The sequence below is a fragment of the Ruditapes philippinarum genome, unplaced genomic scaffold (genome assembly GCF_026571515.1).
Source record: "Ruditapes philippinarum isolate M1 unplaced genomic scaffold, ASM2657151v2 ctg6140_1_1_1_1, whole genome shotgun sequence".
Taxonomy (NCBI): Eukaryota; Metazoa; Mollusca; class Bivalvia; order Venerida; family Veneridae; genus Ruditapes; species Ruditapes philippinarum.
In genome coordinates this window covers 5,754-30,390 of record NW_026862356.1, presented here as the reverse complement: position 1 = coordinate 30,390, position 24,637 = coordinate 5,754, and the positions used below count along the sequence as shown (strand labels likewise).

General features: G+C 33.4%; 1 long non-coding RNA gene across 1 annotated transcript; it reads right to left on the bottom strand.

The window, feature by feature from the left end:
* Positions 1–21,045: 21,045 nt before the first annotated feature.
* LOC132718807 (uncharacterized) lies at positions 21,046–22,029 on the bottom strand. The gene is made up of 3 exons (XR_009624144.1): positions 21,908–22,029; positions 21,640–21,739; positions 21,046–21,411 (listed from the first exon to the last, which is right to left on the bottom strand). It is a non-coding gene; the product is annotated as an uncharacterized LOC132718807 (long non-coding RNA).
* Positions 22,030–24,637: the final 2,608 nt, after the last annotated feature.

The following is a 24,637-nucleotide window of genomic DNA, read 5'->3' as shown; positions in this document are numbered from 1 at the left end:
TATAAGAAGCTGAGCGACGTGGTAGCGGTCTCTTTCGGATAAAAACTTCCAAGAAGGTAATTATTTCATCTTAAATTTAATCTAGCTTTACTCAATAATAATTGAAATAAAAATTATACAGAAGTTTACGATAAATAGTAAGTTTGAGCATCAAATTCTTGATATTTTTAATGGTTTGTTTAGCATTCATTCAATTAAAAACATGTATACGTAGATCTAGATTTTTCTTTTTATTGAAATTACGGTATGTATAAAAAATTTATTCAATTGTTAACATGCTGAGTCATCAATTACTTGAATTATGCTCTAGAGATGACAACAGAAAGTCAACTCATGAGAGTCTGGTCTTTGAAACTTGGAGACCGGGTTTAATGCGAAGAGAGCCGGTCCGAGGATATTGTTACGAACATTAATTTCATTTTAAGTATGAAGACTAAAAGCTAAGTACTTTTTGTCAGTGCACGTCTGTAGCAACGCTATATGTCGCAACGCCGCTATATGTCGCAACTAACGCTAAATGTCGCAACGCTGACGCTATATGTCGCAATCAACGATATATGTCGCAATCGCCTAGCGCTAAATGTCGCAACGTTGCCGCTATATGTCGCACAAAAATCGATTGCCGCTAAATGTCGCAACCCCTTGACGCTAAATGTCGCACTTGGTAGGAAAGTAACAGATGGAACTGAAACAAAAAGTAAGTGTTAAAACATTTAAAGTTTATACCATTTACACATGAAAACATATCCTAGTAACCAAACAAAAGTTGTATTTCGCGGTCTATGGCAAAAACCTTATATGGCCATAGAAACTGTTTTTGATAAAAGGGATGGATTTGGTTCTCAACCACTGACCAGGTGTGAGATCAAACTTTCTCTTTGAGGTTGTCTTTTTCACAAAATGCATCAACAAAAACATTTGGATATACATGTTTATTTGTTAATATATTATTTAACATAACTGAGCAAACCGCTTGTTAATGCTAAGGGGGAACTATATCTTAATATATATTTTATATTATACCTGTTCATAATCTGACTAGATAGGCTTTACTACATGTAAGTATTAAATAATACCCAATTGATCTGTTGATCGATATTCGTAACTATGCGGTGTATTGATTTAGGTTTATGACAGAATTGTTATACTTTCATAACTTTTTATATTTATCTCAATACTTCTTCGGGAACATTAATGAATCAATATACTATGGAATTGCCAAATGTTGACTGCCTACTGCTTACTGTCAACTGCTTACTGTCAACTGCTTACGGCTTACTACTTATTATTCACTGCTTATAGCATTAAAATAAAAATGGACGACCTATTACAACTGTATTGGTAAAAAAAAATATTCAGTTGCCGAAATAGTTGCCGTTCTGGAGGTCATGCACAATATAGTGCAGTGGTATATAGGCCACTTCCAACAGCCTTGCTGTTGGGTAAACCCTTTAGCGATGTGGTTGAGGTGTCTGCCTACGGACCAAGAGGTGTGTTGTTCAAAACGCGGTTGGACCCTTGGTATTTTTCTGCCTCCTAATTTACTTAAATGGTGTCAGAAGTGTTTGACGGACTCATGCGGTAAGCAGGGAGTGACATTCAGGAGAGCTGGCTAGCTCTGAAAAGTAAAAAGGGGAGGAGTGTGGTGGTTGTAGGTATATAGGCCACTTCCATCAGCCTTGCTGTTAGATTAACCCTTTAACGACGTGGTTGAGGTGTCCGTCTACGGACCAAGAGGTCTGTGGTTCAAAACCCGGTTGGACCCTTGGTATTTTTCTGCATCCTAATTTACTTTAATAGTTTACAGGTACATATACAATGTGGCCATACCACGTGACTTTTCGGGTACGGAACACGCCGATTTTTCACCCGATTCAGGTATGTTTTTTACTCATAACTTATTCATTACTCAACCGATTTTGATCAGATAAGGCGCAGAGTACCCGTAATTATATCAGCTATCCACGGTATATCAAAATTCTGAAAACCCCTGAATGGTTATTGAGAACATTCGAGTACAATTTTCTTTTCATAGCCTGGGCCGAGGGGAACGGTACACACTCATTTGTCACAACAAGCAATTTCTAGCAAGTCATATGTTTTTTGACACTATTTCATAGAAAAATACATGTTAAATCTGATATATTTACTATGTCCAATTTAAATTTATCGAGTGAATGCAGTTATGTTTAGCATATTTTCATAAAGTTATGTTGAAATGGCACGGAACACACTTTTATTTCAAAAGATACGGTACACACAAAATTTCTGTCTTTGTAATAATTCTAAAATAAAATATATTAAAATTTAATTTCATTTATAATGTGTGTGATTTTTTTCACAGTTATACATTTTATTAATTTAAACGAGAGCCCAGGGACCTGTTTTGCAATGTATCATAGTGCTTACTTTTAATGTTTATATGTATTTGTGCACTATATTTCAAGAGATCACGCTTAACATTTACAACCTCCATGTAATTGTCCTATTTAAAATCACCTAGGGTATGTTATACACACACTTCGATCATCAAAGAATCAGGTAGTTGCGCTCTATAGAAAGAAAATTTTGTTATATAATGCAGTGTTTATTGTTCTTTATTGTTGTTTTTTTATATTTCTTTTAGCTAGTTTAAGTGATATGTCTTTTTGCTTCATCCTGAAAAAATAAAACAAGGACATGACCTAAATCGCTGGAAAGTATCATTACTTGATAACAATTTATATATATTTATATTTTGTTAATAATAAGCAAGTCATTAGGTACAATTTTGCAATATCATAGTCATGTTTGATTAAATCAAATCACAGAAGGCGCTGAATTTGTTTGTGTCTCGGAATGTCAGAAAGGTGAGGGCTGTGAGATTGTAAACCAATTTGTTTTTGTATAGTGCCACCAATGTTGTTTCTAGTGTCATAACTGTAGTAAATTGGCTATAAGGCTTATTGCAACACTGATATGTAATTCGTTGTTTATTTAGCTTAAACAATTAAAAAAAACAAAAAAAACATGAGTTGCCTAAACTTGGATTTGAACTCAGGACATCTCTCTCCCTAAACGAGCGTGCAACCCCTCGACCACGGGGAAGTTATAAGATAACAGCCTGAAGAAAACCATATCATTCTAAATCAGGGTTTGTAACCCTTATTAATTTCGTTTGACACTGATGTAAATAATCATGGAGCTTAATATTACATGTATATCTGTAAAGAATTACACAATATTTGAAATCTTTGACCAATCGGGAACTACCTTTTCTCTCCCGAGAAGGCTTGAAAATTAATGCGCCATCTTAACACAGTGATCCCCCCTTATTTTTAAGTAACCGCTTCCAGGGGTTCGGACTACTTTCTTATTTTGCAAAGAAACATTTCAGAGCCTGAAATTTCGCTACCATTATTTGTTTGGTCTGACGACCCAAACAAATAAAAATGTAGTCGCCATTGCTTAATTTTTTAATGTTCATAGGCACGAAGCTTTAAAAATAACTTTTAATTCATGTAATTAGGTCATTTTTTGTTTGGTTTCACGGCTCATAAAACTGACATTATCATGTGGCGACTTTCGTGTTTTACAAGTGCCCCTTTGGGTTTAAATAAAGGAACGAACGGGCACCTGAGTAAAACGACCGACATTCTGTACGGTAGTAAGAAAACTTTCTCACATAAAAAATCGAAACATCGAAGTCACTTGTGGTATCGTACCTACTTCAACAGAACGCAGCCTCCAAAATCCATAGCATTTGATTGACAAAATGGGTATTATTAAAATATCATTTTATTTTTAACACAAACACGCAAGCACACATATCCATGAACTCAAGTGTTAAATGCATCTTGAAATGAAAGTCTAAGATAGGCATAATTTTACCAAATTTCCTAACATGTATACCTTACATGTATATGTAACAAGGTTACTTTGTATAAACTACGTTACGTTATATAACAGACCTTGTTCCCATATGGGTTCTTCAAATTATTAATTTTGATTGCACGTAAAACTGCGAAATATATTTGTCCATATGTAAATAATTTGATAATTTAGATACATATGCAGTTAGATAGGGACCCTGGCAGATGATTCATACCAAATATCATGTGGCCGAAATAAACTTTAAACTTTCCGTGATTTAAAAAATCCACTTACATCAAAATCAGCGTTTTTTTTCTCCAAATTCGATTATTTAAACAACATTTTGCAAGGAACATATATTTCCAACTTACTCCTAATATAGCGTTGATTGCGACATATAGCGTCAGCGTTGCGACATTTAGCGTTAGTTGCGACATATAGCGGCGTTGCGACATATAGCGTTGCTACAGCGTCCTTGCGTGGTTAGTACTATGTATTAATATATATTCGAACAAACAAATTAAATGAAATAACAATCGCACATAACAGATGTCCATGAATTTCACAATTCGTTTTATAATCCAAAAGAATATACCTAATTGTTTCAAATGAAAATCAAAACAAAACAAAATTTTAAATGTCTTCCGTATCCCCCCCTAAAATTTTAACATTTTATAGCCAAAAATTAATTGCTCAACATATAAAATCGAATTTTGCGCAACGTACTCTCAAAATGTTCTTTTATTTTTTTAATAATCCTGTTAACATCAAACTGTAGGCATAATGATACTTTGCGAAACAGGTATCAGGGTTCTCGTTTAAATTAATAAAATGTATAACTATGAAAAAAATCATTCACTTTATAATTGAAATTATTTTATATATATATTTTATTTTAGAAATGTTTCAAAGACAGAAATTGTGTGTGTACCGTATCTTTTGAAATAACAGTGTGTTCCGTATCATTTCAACATAACTTTATGAAAATATGCTTAAACATCACTGCATTCACTCGATACATTGGACATAGTAAATATATCAGATTTAACATGTATTTTTCTATGAAATAATGTCAAAAAACATATGACTTGCTAGAAATCGCATGTTATGCCAAATGAGTGTGTACCGTTCCCCTCGGCCCAGGCTATGAAAAGAAAACTGTACTCGAATGTTCTCAAAAACCATTCAGGGGTTTTCAGAATTTTGATATACCGTGGATTACTTATATAATTACGGGTATTATCTGATCAAAATCAGTTGAGTAATAAATAAGTTATGAATAAAAAACATACCTGAATCGGGTGAAAAATCGGCGTGTTCCGTACCCGAAAAGTCACGTGGTATGGCCACATTGATATATATTCTTAGAACAATATTTAAAGGAATTCACTGATAAATTAATAAATGCATGGACTATTACATGGAATTCCATAAACGACAGCCAACTGTTGACAGCTTAATTACTGTCTACTTCTGACTAACTACTGCCTACTTTTAACTGCCTACTGCTTACAGTCAACTGCTTACTGTCAATTGCATACTGTTAACTGCTTACTCCCCCACTAGAAAACAACAACAACAACAACAATTAGATAAATAAATTAATACAAAAATGAATAAAAATAAATAAAAAAGAGGTATTCTTTTATCCGTTTACATATAGAGGTTATAGGCTGACCCATGAAAAAATAGAGAAACTAAAAATCAAGCCAAAAAGAAATTGTTTTACCATATACTGAGAAATATTGAGAAATACTGATGAAATAAAATGCGTATTTTCAATTTTAGTATTTTCACTGTAAAAAGCTATTTTTCACTGTAGTGAAATATATTTTCCGTATTTTCACTGCTGTCTTGCCGGACTACTTTCTTTTAAATTCAGAAAATACACATAATTTAAGGAGAATTCTTTCAAATTGTAATGTCAAAAAAAAGAAGAGAAATCTATATGATAAACATACAATTCAAGTTTTTTTCTATAAATACAGGATTTATTATCATCTTGTGGTATGGAAATTATCATATTTCATTCATGGCTACCGCCACTCATAAAATAATTATTGTCTTGCCACTAGATGAAAATAAATCCTGTATTTATAGAAAACACTTGAATATCCTCCATGAATTATGTCATAATATGTTCAAAAGTAACCAGACATAAAATCGTATGTATTAGATATCTAGATGTATATTAATAATGATAATTCAATAAGTATGAACCGAATGTTCATTTTTTCTTGTGTGCAACAAATTAAGAATAATTCAAATATCGATTGAATTATACATCCAATTTGTCGTTAGATAAATCACCAAAGGGTGATAATAAGACAACAACTTAATACATGTAAATGTGAACATAATATTACCATTCACAAACGCATTCGTTTTCTGATGAAAACGTGACTTAAAAACCCTGTTTCGATGAAAGCGAGGCTACGCAAACTTAGAGCTGAAAACGAGGCGACAGTAAGAAAACGTCACAAACGTAACCATGTCAGTTTTAAAATGAGGCTACAATATCAAAACGTCAAAAACGTGAGCATGTTTCAATTACAATAAAAACGAGGCTACAATAAGAAAACGTCACAAACGTATATATGTAACATTGAAAATGAAACTACGGGAAGAAGATGTTACAAACGTAACTATGTTACGATAATAACAAGAACACAACAAGAAAACTTCACAAACGGCATGTTAAAATGCAAACGAGACTACAATTACAAAACATAACAAATGTACTAGAATCTATTAGACTTTAACAAAACGCGTAACAAACATATATATGTAACGGTGAAAACGAAACTTATAAGAAAAATATAATCTATTCCATTCGATCGCTTTAGTATAGTTGGCTCAGAAAGTAGTCCCAAAACCGCACTGACATACTCGTATGTTAACATTTTGGAAATGAATAATTTTGCGATTAATGTCGCCAGAATAAGGCCACTGCCTCCAAACTGACAGAGGTCCAAACAGGAATGTTTCTACCACATATTAAAATTATATTAAAATCACTTTCAAGTTTTTTGTTTGCATCTGCGTGATGACATCATCTGCATACTTGGACATGACAAAAGTTCCAATAGAAATGATGATAAAATTTATCATATCTTTACAACGTGCTTCTATTTGTGCATTTTATCTATGGTCTTATATTTAAAGTCAAAGTGTTAAAAAATTGTTACGTTTTGACAAGATTCTTGTCATTAAGCATATTGCAGATGTGATATATGTGAGAAAGGAACAACTCTGCTTCGAAATAATTTAGAAACATCAAAAAGAACCATGATGAAGTTAAAATGAGACTACGATACATTAAGTTAACAAATGTATCAGTGTTACGAGGACAAAGAGGATAAAACATATAAGGGAGAATATGAGACAATAATTTAATGTCATAAACGTGTTCGTGTTCATGTAAATCAGGAAATAGAGTAACCATTCACAAACGTGTCCTTGTTTCGATCAAAACGAGAATATACATGTAATAAGAAAATGTCACAAACGTAACCATATTGCAATACAAACGAGGCCACGTAAAGGAAACGTGACAAACGTAACTATGAAAACGAGGCTTCAGTAAAGAAACGTCACAAACGAATCCATGTAATAGTGAAAACGTGCTTTACAGTGAGAAAACGTCATGCATAAACGTTACCATGTTACGATGAGAACGAGGCTACAGAAGGTAAACGTCACAAACGTAACCATAACAAGGCTACAGTAAAGAAACGTCACAAACGTAACCATGTAACAATGAAAACGAGGCTACAGTAAAGAAACGTCACAATTGAAACCATGTAACAATGAAAACGAGGCTACAGTAAAGAAACGTCACAAACGTAACCATGTAAGAATGAAAACGAGGCTACAATAAAGAAACGTCACAAACGTAACCATGTAACAATGGAAACGAGGCTACAGTAGCTAACGTCACAAACGTAACCATGTAACTATCAAAAAGAGGCTACAACAAGGAAACGTCACAAACGTATCCGCGTTACAGTGAAAACGAGGCAACAGTAAGGAAACGTCACAAACGTATCCGCGTTACAGTGAAAACGAGGCTACAGTAAGGAAACGTCACAAACGTATCCGCGTTACAGTGGAAACGAAGCATTGTAAAGAAACGTCACAAACGTTTCCGCGTTACAGTGAAAACGAGGCTACAGTAAGGAAACGTCACAAACGTATCTGCGTTACAATGAAAACAGGGCAACAGTAAGGAAACGTCACAAACGTATCCGCGTTACAGTTAAATGCAGGAAAAGAGACTATAGTAACCCTATTATAATGAAAACGTGGCTACAATAAGGAAATGTGACACTGAAAACCAGGCTGCAATAAGGAAAACTTTACAAAAGTATTTCATGTAATGGTAAAACAAGGCAAATGTATCATTATAACAATGAAAATGATACTTCATTATGAAAACACCACAAACGAAACCATGTTGAAGTGAAAATGAAGCTGCAATATCAAACCATTACAAAAGTATCCATGTAACGGAGAGAAAACGAGGCTTAAACCAAGCGCAGTGTAATATGAGAAATTGGACACAGTGTAGCAACGCTATATGTCGCAACGCCGCTATATGTCGCAACTAACGCTAAATGTCGCAACGCTGACGCTATATGTCGCAATCAACGCTATATGTCGCAATTGCCTACCGCTAAATGTCGCAACGTTGCCGCTATATGTCGCACAAAAATCGATTGCCGCTAAATGTCGCAACCCCTTGACGCTAAATGTCGCACTTGGTAGGAAAGTAACAGATGGAACTGAAACACAAAGTAAGTGTTAAAACATTTAAAGTTTATACAATTTACAAATGAAAACATATCCTAGTTAGCAAACAAAAGTTGTATTTCGCGGTCTACGGCAAAAACCTTGTATGGCCATAGAAATGGTTTTTTGATAAAAGGGATGGATTTGGTTCTCAACCACGGACCAGGTGTGAGATCAAACTTTCTCTTTGAGGATATCTTTCTCACAAAAAGCATCAACAAAATCATTTGGATATACATGTAGATTTGTTATATTATTTGACATAACTGAGCAAACCGCTTGTTAATGCTAAGGGGGAACTATATCTTAACATTTTATGTTAATATAGCTGTCATTATAAATAGTGGTCGAATAGCCCAGTCTAGGTAATTCGAATTTGGTATTTGTCCAGAGCAGATATACACTTATGTATTGAGTAATAAAATGTGAAACATCAGTGTCTTCTCTCTCCGTTATACGACAGGGGATACAACAATATTTTGATATCCGAAGTACTGTGTCCAATTTCTCATATTACACTGCGCTTGGTTTAAGCCTCGTTTTCTCTCCGTTACATGGATACTTTTGTAATGGTTTGATATTGCAGCTTCATTTTCACTTCAACATGGTTTCGTTTGTGGTGTTTTCATAATGAAGTATCATTTTCATTGTTATAATGATACATTTGCCTTGTTTTACCATTACATGAAATACTTTTGTAAAGTTTTCCTTATTGCAGCCTGGTTTTCAGTGTCACATTTCCTTATTGTAGCCACGTTTTCATTATAATAGGGTTACTATAGTCTCTTTTCCTGCATTTAACTGTAACGCGGATACGTTTGTGACGTTTCCTTACTGTTGCCCTGTTTTCATTGTAACGCAGATACGTTTGTGACGTTTCCTTACTGTAGCCTCGTTTTCACTGTAACGCGGAAACGTTTGTGACGTTTCTTTACAATGCTTCGTTTCCACTGTAACGCGGATACGTTTGTGACGTTTCCTTACTGTAGCCTCGTTTTCACTGTAACGCGGATACGTTTGTGACGTTTCCTTACTGTTGCCTCGTTTTCACTGTAACGCGGATACGTTTGTGACGTTTCCTTGTTGTAGCCTCTTTTTGATTGTTACATGGTTACGTTTGTGACGTTAGCTACTGTAGCCTCGTTTCCATTGTTACATGGTTACGTTTGTGACGTTTCTTTATTGTAGCCTCGTTTTCATTCTTACATGGTTACGTTTGTGACGTTTCTTTACTGTAGCCTCGTTTTCATTGTTACATGGTTTCAATTGTGACGTTTCTTTACTGTAGCCTCGTTTTCATTGTTACATGGTTACGTTTGTGACGTTTCTTTACTGTAGCCTTGTTATGGTTACGTTTGTGACGTTTACCTTCTGTAGCCTCGTTCTCATCGTAACATGGTAACGTTTATGCATGACGTTTTCTCCCTGTAAAGCACGTTTTCACTATTACATGGATTCGTTTGTGACGTTTCTTTACTGAAGCCTCGTTTTCATAGTTACGTTTGTCACGTTTCCTTTACGTGGCCTCGTTTGTATTGCAATATGGTTACGTTTGTGTATTTAAGTTATGAGACGTCGCATGAAACAGGTCATTAATGAACGAGCGTAAATGAGTCATTTTTATTTCGCTGACATTAAATGATATCTCTATACAGACGGCAAATGTCATAATTATGTGTCTGCCCCTTACTCTTATCCCATTTACGCAGCATTCTAAGTTGGGGCTTGATTTTTGTGTGTTTTGTTTTGTAGTTTAAAATTAATCTTATTTCTAATACATCGGTGAAAATTTAAGTGAAATATGTTATTTAAGGTTTGGAAAATTGAAGAAAGTATTTGGCACCCACCTTGTTTTAAGATTACCTTTACATAATGGTGTACCCCGTCTGTCAAATGGTGCCCAGCTTATCAACTGCAGCTATTCAATGATATTTAAGCTACTTTACTCCGAGGACATTAATTCCAACCCCTATTCCTTGATATATGAATCGAGAGTCTTACTCCCCTATAAACAAACATGAATGGTCCTTCGTACGGTGTACTGTTAGGGCCATCGCGTTTTCTCTGAGGACGGAAAACGCGAAGCATGAATTAATATGTCCAGCTAAAATATCACAACCTTCGATAAAATATTAGTTTAGAAGATTATCTTCGCATGGAGATTATCGACATTTCAGTAACGAAATTGCTTTACAAACTTCTTCAAATGTAATATTTCTATAAAATTTACATCATCAAAATTATGAGAAGCGTTAAATTCTTCCGCTTCAGTATGTGGTATATGATTAACATCAGAAAATATGGATTCAAAATGCAATTTAAAGTCTTCCAAAGGTAAATCCGAGCTAACACAGTTTCTCTTATTACGAAAGTAACGCCAGAAATCTCTTGGTTTAGATCTTTTAAGTGACTCAAAATCTTGACATCTTTTAAATTCATATTTTCTCTGTTTCGTTTTGACAATATTTTTATAATTTTGTTTTAATCTACATAATTCTATCCTGTCAACATCTCTGTGTGTATCATATAAATAACTAATGCATTTCTGTACAATTTTTTGCTTCTTTACACTCAGAATCAAACCATTTACTGCTATCTTCTACTTCATATTTTTCAAATTTACGTGATGATGTGACATGTTATCTGCAACATTTGTAATCAATGTGGTAAAGGACTCAATGGTAGTATTTACATCTTCATTTCTCTCTAATGAGGAATTTATATCAGGCAGTTTTTCTATATGTTAATAAACTGCTATTTGAGCCTCGTTGTACTTTTATCCATGTTTGTCACCTCATTGTGTCATGCTTGTACATGGAATGAGAGAAATAAATATGTTTTGACTTGACTTAACTTGTCATACGAAAATCTGATGACAGTTAAACATATACAACAATCTGCTGACCAGTTAAACTTATAGTGAAAATTGTTGACCACTAACATTAGATACATAAGGAAAAATCAAAGCACTGAATGTACTGATGGGGAGGCTATGACAGAATGTTTCAGACTTATAGTTTCTTTTCTTTTTGCTTAAAATGTGCTGTTAAATAAGAAGATATGCACATTGCGTCATTTATCGTTGGATTTAGCTCAATACAGGATTGGAGCAGTACCTCTAGACGCTTGCAGAAATCATGATCACAAAATAGACAAATATCGTTTTTTACTCCGAATTTTACATTTTTCCTTGATTATCGTACTTGATTCGGTGTGAAAAGATGAATTAGACCTGTTAAAGTTCATTCCGTTGGGTAAAAAGACAAGATTTTAGCATTTTATAATTCAAGCGCCTTGTCCGGTATATACCGAAGACGGTATTTAGTGTGGTGCTCCAATCCTTTTTTTAGTCACAGCCTTTATCGTTCAGCCATTCATATATATAGTTAATATGATTGACTATTCATTTTGTTAATATTCCAGAACATTTCATTGAGGTCTACATTCGGATTGTTAATCATGCAATTTTGAAAAACCTAAAAACCATTTATAAATGACATACCAGCAGGTATGACGACTGTTTATTATAAGATCATTATACCATTTTACAACTGACCGTTCCTTATCAAAATATTCTAGGACTGTTCATTATAAATACTTTATGTCATTTTAATATCATTGAATGATAATAACAACTGCAAGTTAAGCAACATTTTAATTGAACATAAAAATTGAGATCAATAAGACACTGTATTGTGATGAGTATTAATATACATGCTCTACGGACAGAAAAATGTCTTCTTCCGAATCCAATGACGAATAAAATCACGTTTCAGAAAATTATTCCCATTTCATTACTCGTCGCTGACTTTGACGGCTTCGGATAATATTAAAGCTAAATATTTCTTGAAAAAATACATATCTGCAAAGCTTATTCAAAATTGAATCAACCTAAGTGAAAATTGATCAGGAAGTTATATCTTCTTTTTTACCGCCAACACTCAACCAACTTATGGTAGTTAATCGATAGATTTTAAACCTCACTTGCTTGAAATATATACTGCGGAAAATCTGTTGTTAACAGGGTGTGCGGTTATTACGTAGGTTTTCCTTGTCGACCATTTCCCGCAAATAGATGAGAACATCGAAGCGTCAGTGCTATGAATGGTGTTGAAACTTCTCCAAATCCTTCCAGAGGTATGCACGTCGCGGAGAAAGCACACGGCAGGTCAAGCTCAAGTCATCTCAAGTACCAGAGGTGATTGGTTGACCTGTCGTAATTTACTCTGGAGGTTTGGCGCTAATGAAATCTGTTTTTGTTGTCGTCAGTCAGGAAGTTGATGCCTTGACAGTACTAACGTCTCCTTTGCCACTAACGAACGAAGAATGGGCTACCAGGAAAATTCTGCTGGAAAGAGACGTCCCCGATGCTATAATCTCGGACATATGGTTATTCCGGTGCCGAGAATAAATGAACTTAAAACACACACTCTTGTTGCAAACAAAACAAAATCAAAGGGCTGCATGCTCTGTGATATTTTCTGATCTTTCCTGTATAAATTTATTTTTATATACTATTATTCATCTTACGCAGCGACTGCGTTTAACAGTTTGTGATTGATACATATGGAATTTTGTATGCCTAGAGTTGCATCAAAAATCATTTTTCATTTTTTATTACAGCCACACTTTATCCTTGTATATCGTGGCTACTTCCTTGAAAAAGACACTTCAAAAAATGTTGCCTCGACAAGTATTTTAACCTTAGGCCTCTCACACCCTAAACGTACGGAATTCCATAAACGACAGCCTACTGTTTACTGTCAACTGCCTACTGTCAACTGCATACTGTCAACTGCCTACTGTCAACTGCTTTCTTTCAACTGCTCAATGCTTACAGCTACTGTTTACTGTTTAATGCTTACTGTTAATTGATAAATGCCAACTGTTACACCTGTCTAATACACGATTAATTGCCTGAAAGTAAATGTTAGCTTTTTATCTCCTTCTTCCAATGTGTTTATATGTTACAATGAGACCGTTTGAAACAGTATTAGTCAAGGAATTACTCTGTATCATTTATGAAGACTTTGACTGAAACCTTGGAACTTGTTACATTTTTACATGTACATGTATAATTCTCGTTTTACTAAGCAGAAAAATAAGTATATATCTTTGCAGGCATCTGGAACTTTTCCCAATCATCTATAGACCTGTAAACTTTATAAAAATGTTATCAAACCAAATATTACAAGTTTTTTGTCATTAAATCTTGTTCGGAAATTTTGAGCGCTTGCTTAATAATTTATACATGCTCATACCTATTCAAGCTTAGATACATCTACCATATAACATGTATATTATAATATTTGTTCATTGAATGATATTGACCCTACCTATAACTATAGAGCTTAATGATATTTTTAAACAGAGGCCTTGTAATGTCATCACAACGGTCAGTTCTATGTTCGTATTTTGAAAATAATGCTATAATGTTTTGTTAAAAAATAATCTAGATAATGAATGGTTCTCAAAACATAGATATATAGATTTTCAGACACAATTATAATTATCAAAGCACAAAAGGCGCTGAATTTGTTTGGGTCTCAGAATGTCAGAAAGGTGAAGGTTGTGAGATTATAAACCAATTTGCTTTTGTATAGCCACCATAGCTTTCCAGCGTTGTGACGACCCAATAACCAGTCATGTCTCGAATTACCAGTAGTTTATTCTGATAAAAGTTAAACTTACTGGGATAGTATACACACTTCATGGTCCAAATCATACATGTAACCGTTTAGTTCTATCTAAAAGAGTTCATACTTGTTCTGGTGATTGTAGACCGTACATGTATACCTTAATTCTACAAAGCCTTAGACTCAAGAAAATGTTACTTAAGTAGATGTTAAAAACTTATTCGACAGATCGAAGCATGATGACTAAAATGTCAATTATTGTGTTATAATTGGAAAGTCGATGCATAATAAAAATCATTGATTTTCAAGCTCTTTGAGTGACTTGGGCATTATTAATACAAAGTGATGTTAGTATTTGTTTAACGATATGATGAACTGCGGAATCAATGTAATGCCTTCCGCATGTAATTTCTTAGTTTTTTGTAGTATTGCCTTTGTTACATTCTAATTTTTATAATGTTACATTCTAATTTTTATAACTTATGATAAAGGCATTTAAACCACAAGATAGAAATCAATACATGTATATTGCTGCACGTCCGTAATTGCATTTCATTGTCTTAAGAAAAGAGTGTATAGGTTAACTTGTAAAGCTGTTTTGAAGAAAAATATTCAGATGACTTCCCAGATATTTGAGCTTCAGATGTATTTCTTATGGAACTATATAACTTAATATTGATCTTCCTAATGCATACTTTTCGCGATCCCATGCATTAAAAATTGATGGACTAAGACACTGTTTAAATGTGGACAATGTTGTTTTTTTTCCAAATTGGTCATGTTACAACATTCAACAAACAAACTTTGCTTTATGTTTAATATATATATAACCATTTTCAATGCATTTTGTCATAATTATGTTTTCGGGGGGGGGGGGGGGGGGGGGGCTAAACATAAACAAAATTACAAGAAAATTATGATATTTTATCACACACCCGTGCCGATTTTGCGACTCCGTAAATATGGTATTGCACGGCCGTGCATATATTTTGACGTGACGTCATTAGCGTTATACAAACATAGTGTAAAGACGCGCTAAATGTTAGCGTTCTACTGTAGGCGCGTTAACGGAAAAGACTCTTATTTCACTTTAAACGGTCTTTATTTTGAGTATGTGATAAATAGAATATTAAATTCGTGTAAGTTCATTACTGAATTTATTGCACTCGTTGAATAAAATAATATTATGCTCGCCAGAGGCTCGCATAATATAATTTTATTCAACTCGTGCAATAAATTCAATATTGAACTTACACTCATTCAATATCCTCTATTTATTTTCAATTATAACGAGAAAATCAATACACTTACATAAAAAGTATGTTTAGAACAGTAAGCTAATATTTTCTTGTATACGCCGTTATTTAAAATAAAAATTATGACACGCCTGTAAAAAATCAAAATCTATATAAAATATTTGTAAAGTTTCGGGTAAAGCAATTACTATAAAAGCAGAATTATAATTAAAAGTTATGTTATGAATTATATAATTGTTATGAAATCATATTAATGTAAATATACTCTGCAATATAAAGTGATATACAAGTTGTAAGAATGGTAACTTAATCAAAGTGCTGCAGCACTGAATGCGACGGACATGCAACCGGAGAGACATTAATTAAGGCTTCTTTTAGAAAAACAAACCAAAACAAAAACAAAACACAAAATATATAACAGAGAAAATTTGTTCCATACAAGTTCGAGATTTGTACAGCAATATATTTTGTGTCCCAAATTGATATAATTCAGATTTTCTACTTTCAAGCACTTAAATACAGAATGAAATTTATGCCTAAAAACTCTGGTCAAACTTGTAAATCAGTGTCCTTATCGATCTATTCTAAGAAATGATATGTAAATAGAAAAAAAACTATCAACGAAATATTTCTAGAATAAATCCAGGCAAATAAACTTCAAACATAATACATTATACATTTGAGAATGCTATTTAGAATTGCTTCGTGTTATATCATAGTGGGCATACAGACAATAAGATTTTAAGTCATTTGTATTTGTATTTCTCTTGGATATGTCTCATTAAAAAAATTGGTTAAAATCATCAGCAATTAATAGTGTATTTCTTAGATTTTTTTTATTTACAAGGTAAAGATGTAGAGGCCAGAGAACATCGTTTTTATTTTAATTTAAATGTCACTTAAGCACTACAGTGTTTAGTTGTCCTTTTCAACTTCACACTAAATTCCATTTTCAACTTGTTTGCTTCTTACAATTGTATAGCATTTCTAAAAGTATTGCATTACAATCCGCTGGTTTATTAATTACATGTTTAATGTGTACTTCCTAATCGCCTGTCCAAAAATCAGAACAGGTGAAGCAGAATCTATTTTTAGAATAGCGAAGGTTAACTCATATCATGACCTAGTAAAATATGTAAACAAACCACAAGAATCGGATGTAGAACTGATATTATAACTTCCTTACCATGAAAGACTACATGGCGGTAAAGTGTCTTACATGCATTTTCAAAAATAGATATTTATACTAGCCATTGTACTGTATCTAATATATTAATAACTGCTGAATATTCAGCTAAACCCGCGGTATGAGTCACGAAAATAGTTCTTCTTTTATTAATGCGCGATTTATCCTAGTCACGAAAAACTTTTGATTTGTTAATAATAATGTTTTGTATAATGTAGAAATATTTATTTCCTACTAATAATGTCTTGGAACTCAGAGGTTACACCTTTATTGAAGTATAATTTGCTGTCCTACTTTTTCGACAGCGGTAAATCGTTTCAGCAGTAATTTGCATATTGCGCAATAATACTACGGGACTACAACGTTTTTATCAACAATATACGTTCATATTTTAACTTGGATAACTTAATTTGAAATTGAAAAGGCTAAATATGGAAGACATTAAGATATCCAGACAAAGTATGGGAGTTTTGAAGGATCAAATTCATGTACTATTTCTTGGGCTGTTAATTGGTTTAGGACACATTGCGCGAGTGTAGCCAACGAAATCCCATGTGTAGATGACTTAGCTCTGAACGCGCCTGAGGGCGCGTCCGTTGCAAAAATGCTTCATATTATACCATAGAAGCTCTACACTATCACTATGTTTTAGAACTGTTTACCTTAGTTGTCAAACCTTTAAAACCCTGATATAAATAGCAATGACTTTCATTGGATGATTCTGGCAAATACGAAGGAAGATTTGCTCGCAGTAATTGCAAAAAGGAAATAGAAAAAATAACCAACCTTAAAGTTCACTTTTAAATGTGTTTGTTCACGAGATACATGTAATTATAAAAATTATATAAAAGATGGATTTTAAACAAACACGTCAAAAAATATATTGTAACATTAACATGATCATTTTGTCTTAGTTAAGAATCTATTATTTCAGAGTTTTTCAATAGCACAATTGAATTTAAACAAGAGAATAACGATGGCTTTTCATAAAAGTAAAATAAACTGGTCCAAACTGTAATTTATCACCTCATGTTTGCACTCTTTATGTCATTGAAATATTGAACGTTTTTGAAACAATTTGAGCCAAGTTTGTCATTGTTTATGCTTTCAGAAGGAAGCCGAGTTAAACTCGCCTATAAGAACCAATACATTTATGTAGTCCTTTTCCTCTTCCATTGTAATTTCAATATTTTCATACAGGTGTATTGGTTCTGTTACTTGTCTGTGAAGTAAATGAAAGTATAGGCTGTTCCTCCATTGAAATGTTTCTGTCAGATTTATCATCCTCTGTACTGGAATAAAATTGATTCTATAATAAACCTTCAAAGCACATATCTTTGCAACATAAACTAAAGAGTGCAATCAACTTAACAAAAGTTCATTACATAACATCTAATAAGGAATTACACATTTATAAGCTATAACTAACAGCCAATGAAAACTGAACCAAAATGACCTCTTAAATGAACTCACACATTTTTGATTATGAGAGAATGTTTAGCCTAAATTTCACCCGTGATTTCACCAGTATATTGCAGATATTCTTCTAGAAATGTATAACATTGTCAAATGAAAGTTTAATAAACTATGAAATTCTAAATAAAATAAGGGAGTGTTGACATAATGGTCCAGATCTCCGCCTCTCAACCGAGGAATAGTGGGCTGAACTACGTCCATGTTGATTGTTGAACAAAGATTCTTTGTGAATAAAATATTATTAAGTTGATTTACCCTAAAAGGAGTCCTATATTTGACAATTTATCAATCACCTGTGCATAAGGCACGTGGAACCATTTCATAACATAATCAATGCAGTGTGCAATGATGGGACGTACACAAGTCATTGCAATGAATTCGAAATTACAAATTATTTGGCTTAATTATAAAATAATCCTTTTTAATTTACTTACCATTGTTTTCCAAGCAGATTTTTTCAACAAAATGGCGGTCGCACATGTGTGTACTTTCGGAATACTTCTATTTGATCCATACATAGACTTAGACTGCCAATAAGCAGTTAGCAGTAGGCAGTGAGCAGCAGGCTGTCCAGTTAGCAGTAGGCAGTGAGCAGTAGGCTGTCGTTTATGGAATTCCGTAAACGAGCACACTACCTCTGCACCACAGTGAAGTAATACGTATGTAGCGTGAATAAAAAAAATATATTGTATTTCTAAAATTGAGAATTTTCATTTCGTATTTGTAATCCTTATTAATTTCGAGGTATTTTGTTCACGATAAAATACCTGTTGTTAAGCACTGATGAAAATAATATAGCGAAAATCTCGCCAAAACAGTCCGACATGTATATATTCCATTACTCGACAGTCAGATTTATTTGTGTACTACGCTCTGGTGTATTCGGTTATCGACATAGCTAAAAATAGCATTTTCATTGATTAAGCTTTACGGAAATAGTCAAACATTTTTCATTGGGTAAAAAAGATATTCATCCGCGAAATTTGTGATTGTAACCTCATATTTCTATTAACTAATGTAAACTGTAAATGCACTGTAATTCGTTTAATGTCTACATTAAGAATTATTCTTTCTTTAAAATTGCTGGTTTTTAAGCAGTTTTGAGTGAGAACTACTTTGCGTTGTTAGGTCTGTGAGGTAAATTTGTGTTAGACCGTGGATGTTAGCTATGTATTTACTGATCTTGCGATCAGAAAATACAAAAACAACAACATATTTTCTGTAGTAATTTTTCAAGTGTTGTAAAATGAAAACGAAATTCGTCTTATGCCGCCAATTATTTTTAGAACACAAACATATAAGTTCTTTTTATTTAGTTATTCATAGTTATCAACAGACATGTAAGCTTATAACTTTTCACGTCTTCATTTGAATAAATATAAATTAAAGATACTATCTATTAGCAGTATTAAACAAGAAGTGAATATATCAATAAATCTTAATACATAAATGGATTAGATTCAGCATGATTTTGGCTATTTTTGTTATTCTTTTTAAAGGATGACATACAATAAAGGTATAACATGTATAACAAACACAGTAAAAAAACATTACAAAAGAGAAAATGTGTTTATCCCATTTAACAATTTGAACATCCAAATGAACTCGCTTAAAAACTGATTGATTTAAAGTTGTTTTTTGTTGTTTTTTTTTTCACTTGAAAATGATATTCCCGTTCATGTTCATCTGTATTGTTCTGTTTTGAAATTCGTATTGTTATTAAATTTAAAAGTGAAAAAAGATATCCAAACGTCCTTGTCCTAACATAAAGTCTCGTTACCCTTTGTCTGGTTTTTTATTATGATATTATCGTTGAGATATGTTTGTCAAAAAAAATGACAGCAATATATTTTTTGTCTGACAGCAGTAGGTTTAAAGTCGATTAGAATAAAAGCCCATCAAATAGAAAAAAGTCACAAGGTACAATTTGGTACATATACGGAAAAGAACTTTGTAAGACATGATAAAGTAATATACTTAGTTGCTAAATAAAGTGTGCCCATGTTAGATTGAAAATTTTGTTAACATACATGAGCAAATAGTAGCAAAAGTGGTATCACAGTTTACAGAAATATATTCGCTATACAATCTTTTAATTGTAATGTAATGAAAATACAATGAGTTGATCATATCTCTGTGACATATAATATCAAAGTTTAATCATTCAAGATTAAACTCTTTTAATTTTTACATGAATGACACATTTCTTAATTTATCGATCAGTAGAACTGCGTATCAATACGCATGCCCAGTCTTTGAGCTATATTTAGAACACTATATAAAAGGAGCTGCCCGAGCCCGCTGCCTCCCCTTCTCACTTACCCTCGGAGCGTGCACGTCGCTGAGAAGGCACAGAGCATCGGCAGAAGATTTACAACTTGGCTGGTAGACAACTTAAATTTTGCCTTCAACTGTGGGCGGTAACTACGGAACTCCTACTTCGTCACTTCTGCGGACCAGCTGCCGATGTCCTGACTAATGCCGAGGGGAGTGGCCCTACAAAGTAGGCTGAGACGACGAGGATGGTGTACTAGGGTACGTGAGCCCCTAGTACAGATAGACGGCTTGTAAGGCAGGCCTATGGCTGGCACCAACAGCCCTTTTCAGGGCTAAAAACACCTTTCCTATTGTCACAGGTTACTGTACATTTAGGTTCTCATTGACAGCCATACAGTGACCTACTTTTCGGCTCAAAATTCATATCTTTGGCTAATACTCCGTGGAAATTGCATGGAGGTAAATTATCACCATTTTGTGCTTCAAAATTAACTCTTTAAGGACATGACTGGTGACATGTCCGGCCCCAGCAGGCACAACAACGTTGTTTCAACGTTGAATTATGGTCAGATTTCAACGTTGAAATAAGGTTGGATTTATATTCGGATTTGAAAGTTGAAACAACGTTGAAATTTCAACGTTGATTCAACGTTGCAGCTTCAACGTTGGCACAACATTGAAGTTTCAATGTCATTTCAACGTTGAAAACCCACCATACTTTAATTTTTGGATATAAAGCAAAGTAACCAAGTTTAACAAAATATCAAGACAATATTAAATACTTCAGATATTTTATTTCAAAAATACAGCTCAAGTGCAGCTAAAATTAACTTTAATAGTTTGAACAATTAAGCTTAAATCTGTTCCAATCTTTTCTTCTAGATCTTTCTGGGTATTTCAAGTGTTCGAGTACGTCTTTGGCTGTCTCTTACTGCTTCTGCAAATAAAAATAAGAAGTTTGTAGTTAAAAGTGACTTGGTCAATCTCAAATTATATATATAATTACTCAACTTAGTGATTTGTTTTTATCTTAAAATGCTTTTATCTAAGATTTACATCATAAAACAGCATAGAAATTGAAACATAGCTAAGTTTGATATTGACAGCAAATACTGTATATAAGACAACAAAATCTTTTTAAAAAGAAGCTATTTAAAAGTCTCACCTATGATTTGTAAGAAAAACTGCTCTCCGTCAGTTCCTTGCAGCATATTCCCAAGAAATTAACATTCCTGGCTCTAGCTAAGACCATTTTATGCAGCATCCTGAAACAAACAAACATGTAAATTTTATATTAATAATGTTACAGGAATATTCCGATAGAAATATATTTTAAGACAAGATAAATATCCAGTTGTTGAAATATTTATACTTTGTATTGTTAAGAAATTCAAATATATAAATTAATAAGAATAAAGTTCAATTTAACAAACCTGACAGTCCCTTTCATGTTGAATGTATGGTATACAGGCTACAGCTGCAATACTCTAAATTTCAGCCAGGACCAGGATCTAGAATATAAAATAATATATAATAAAATAGAAATAGATTTATTATTAAATTTACGACTATTAAACCTTAAAGTTTAACACTCAAATTTGTTATTTGACTTAATAATAATCACTATAATGTATCAGGGCTAGCACTGGCAATTTTTTTATTTGAGCCATTTTTTCGCGTCGAAAAATTGCCTGCCTGTATTTTATTTTCAAATCAGGCAATGGCACAGCGAGGGATATTTAGAAAAGCATTAACTATATCCAACTTAATTTTGGTAGCTACATTTTTATTACATTAACAAATCTTACATATACAAGTATAATTTACAGTCAGTAATCATAATTTTAAGCTTAGAGGTCAGTAACTATAACATTCGCCAAAAGTTACATGAAGGCAGCAAGGTTCCCTTAAAATCTAAGTCTGTGGCATGGTAGTGACATCGGGTCAATCTTTGTTTTTCAGGAATACTCTGTATGTCATATAAATTCCTTCTTAATTTTATATTTTTGGGGCCATAAAATACCCTTTTTTTGTAGTGGCCCAATAAAGGCTGCTTCCCCAACCAAACAAGCCTCTTTTTTTCCCAAGTTTGGTCCTCAATTAAAATTCCCAAAGTCTTTTGAAATTTCCCATAGAATTTAGAACAAAATTAAATGAGGTCTTTTACTGCCTCATTAGTATTTTCCACTGCTTTTTGCTGTCCTATTTTGAAGAACATTCCCACTGCTTTTTGCTTTTTTATTTTGAAGAACTTGTTAAATTTTTTTGTTAAATTTGAGACCCCTTTTTACCCACAGGTTTTTACCCCAAGAAAAAGGCCGAAACCCCTTCCTCAAAAATGGTGTTTTGGCCCTGGATTTGATTGGCAATAACACCCCCTCCCACCACCACCAAATCAAATTCAACAACAATAACATTATCATCTCGTAATTCATCAACAACAATAAAATTTACTGGTCAAGTTGCCAACTTCAGAACATAATTTGTCGCCATTTCATACCCAAAATCACGCCTGGCAAACTGTCGCTCCACTTCAAAATTGTGGTGTACGGTAAAACGAGCGAACGGCATTTCCGAGATAGAGCGGAAGGCCGATTTAAACGCCTAATTGTAAGTATTGTTTATGTTTTTGTCTTGTTATTTATTAAGTTGTATTTTTTCGAAAAACGGAAAATGTGGTTCCGTGTAGGATTGATTTGGGCTTCCAATGATCTAAGCTGTTACAAAAAGAAAATTATATTAAGCCCGGGAGAACTTTTCTCCCTGACGAAGCGAACGATGATTTGTAGAATATTGAACTTTCCAACCATAGAAATGCCGTATCTTTCGGATTTCTTGAAAAAGTGTATTAGTAAATTATCAACCCGTAATAAGAGCTTGCCCTTCGTGCAAAATGAATTACTCCTGAAGGATTTCTTAAATTTGTAAATCGATATTTTTCGAAAGTAGTGGAGCGAAAGGGCGAGAGATGGAGCAAAAGGTTCGATGTTGAGCGCAAGGCGATATTAATTTGACGTATTAGGAGGAGCGTAGTCAATGATTTTTTATAAATAAAAGCTATAGAAGTTAAAATAGACATAGTGTTAAGACCGAGATATATATACCTTTTAAAGAAAACTAATAAATTGTGATATCCTTTCAACGACTATATAGCGTAATAACTGTAATCGCGAAGGTGTCACCTATGGCTGCCGTGTAGATTCCATTATTTATGTTCGAAATTTGGATGAGGCCCGACCATTGAATCATACACATTAATGCATGGCATAATACAGGATGCCACTTATTCGAGGTCAATCATGGCTTTTGACATGGTTATGTACATTTAAAAACGTGTGTCCGTGCAAATGGGACAAACAAATGTACAGTAATGAATTATATGTTAGGAAAAGACCTCTATAAGCATTGTATGCTTTCGGATCTAATCCTTTTTCAGCATTGTATATTATGTAACAATTGATTGTTTGTAATATATGTTTGTGTGAAAATGTTTGAAATAAAATATGTTTAAACTAAACGCGACAAAGTCGAATATTTCTAGTTCTACCGCGAACAAATGTTTCCGAGCAGGTACGTGTAACTCGATTGCTTACGCCAAAATGTTATGTTTTTCGAAAAGTTAGAAATTCAAGGTGCAGAACAGAAACAAAATTATGCAATGCATGGAACGCATTAAATTAAATGGATCACTACTACCAAGTTCAGTTTACAATGACTTTCTGTAATTAATAGCTCTAACGTACCTGTTATGAGCAAAACACAAATCAGTCACGTTTTCATGAATTTGAAAGGTGGGGAATCGCTATGAAAATTGTTGACAAGGTGTCAGTTGTTATAAGGTTATAACACGTCTTCCAGTTATGTTTCAAGATACTTCCTCCCTTATTTAATTAGCATTGTTGTTTAGTTTATTATTTTCCTCTCAAAGTGAGGCAGAACTCAGTCGGTGTACAGACTAAAATTATCAATAATATAATAGACCTAGTTATAGTAGAAATTTCTATTTACACTTACAGACGAAAATAATAAATATGTGTTATATCCTTATAAAGACTGACACCTTGTCAACCATTTTCATAGCGATTCCCTACCTTACAAATTCATGAAAACATGGCTTATTTGTGTTTTGCACCTTGAATATCTAACTTTTCGAAAAACATTAC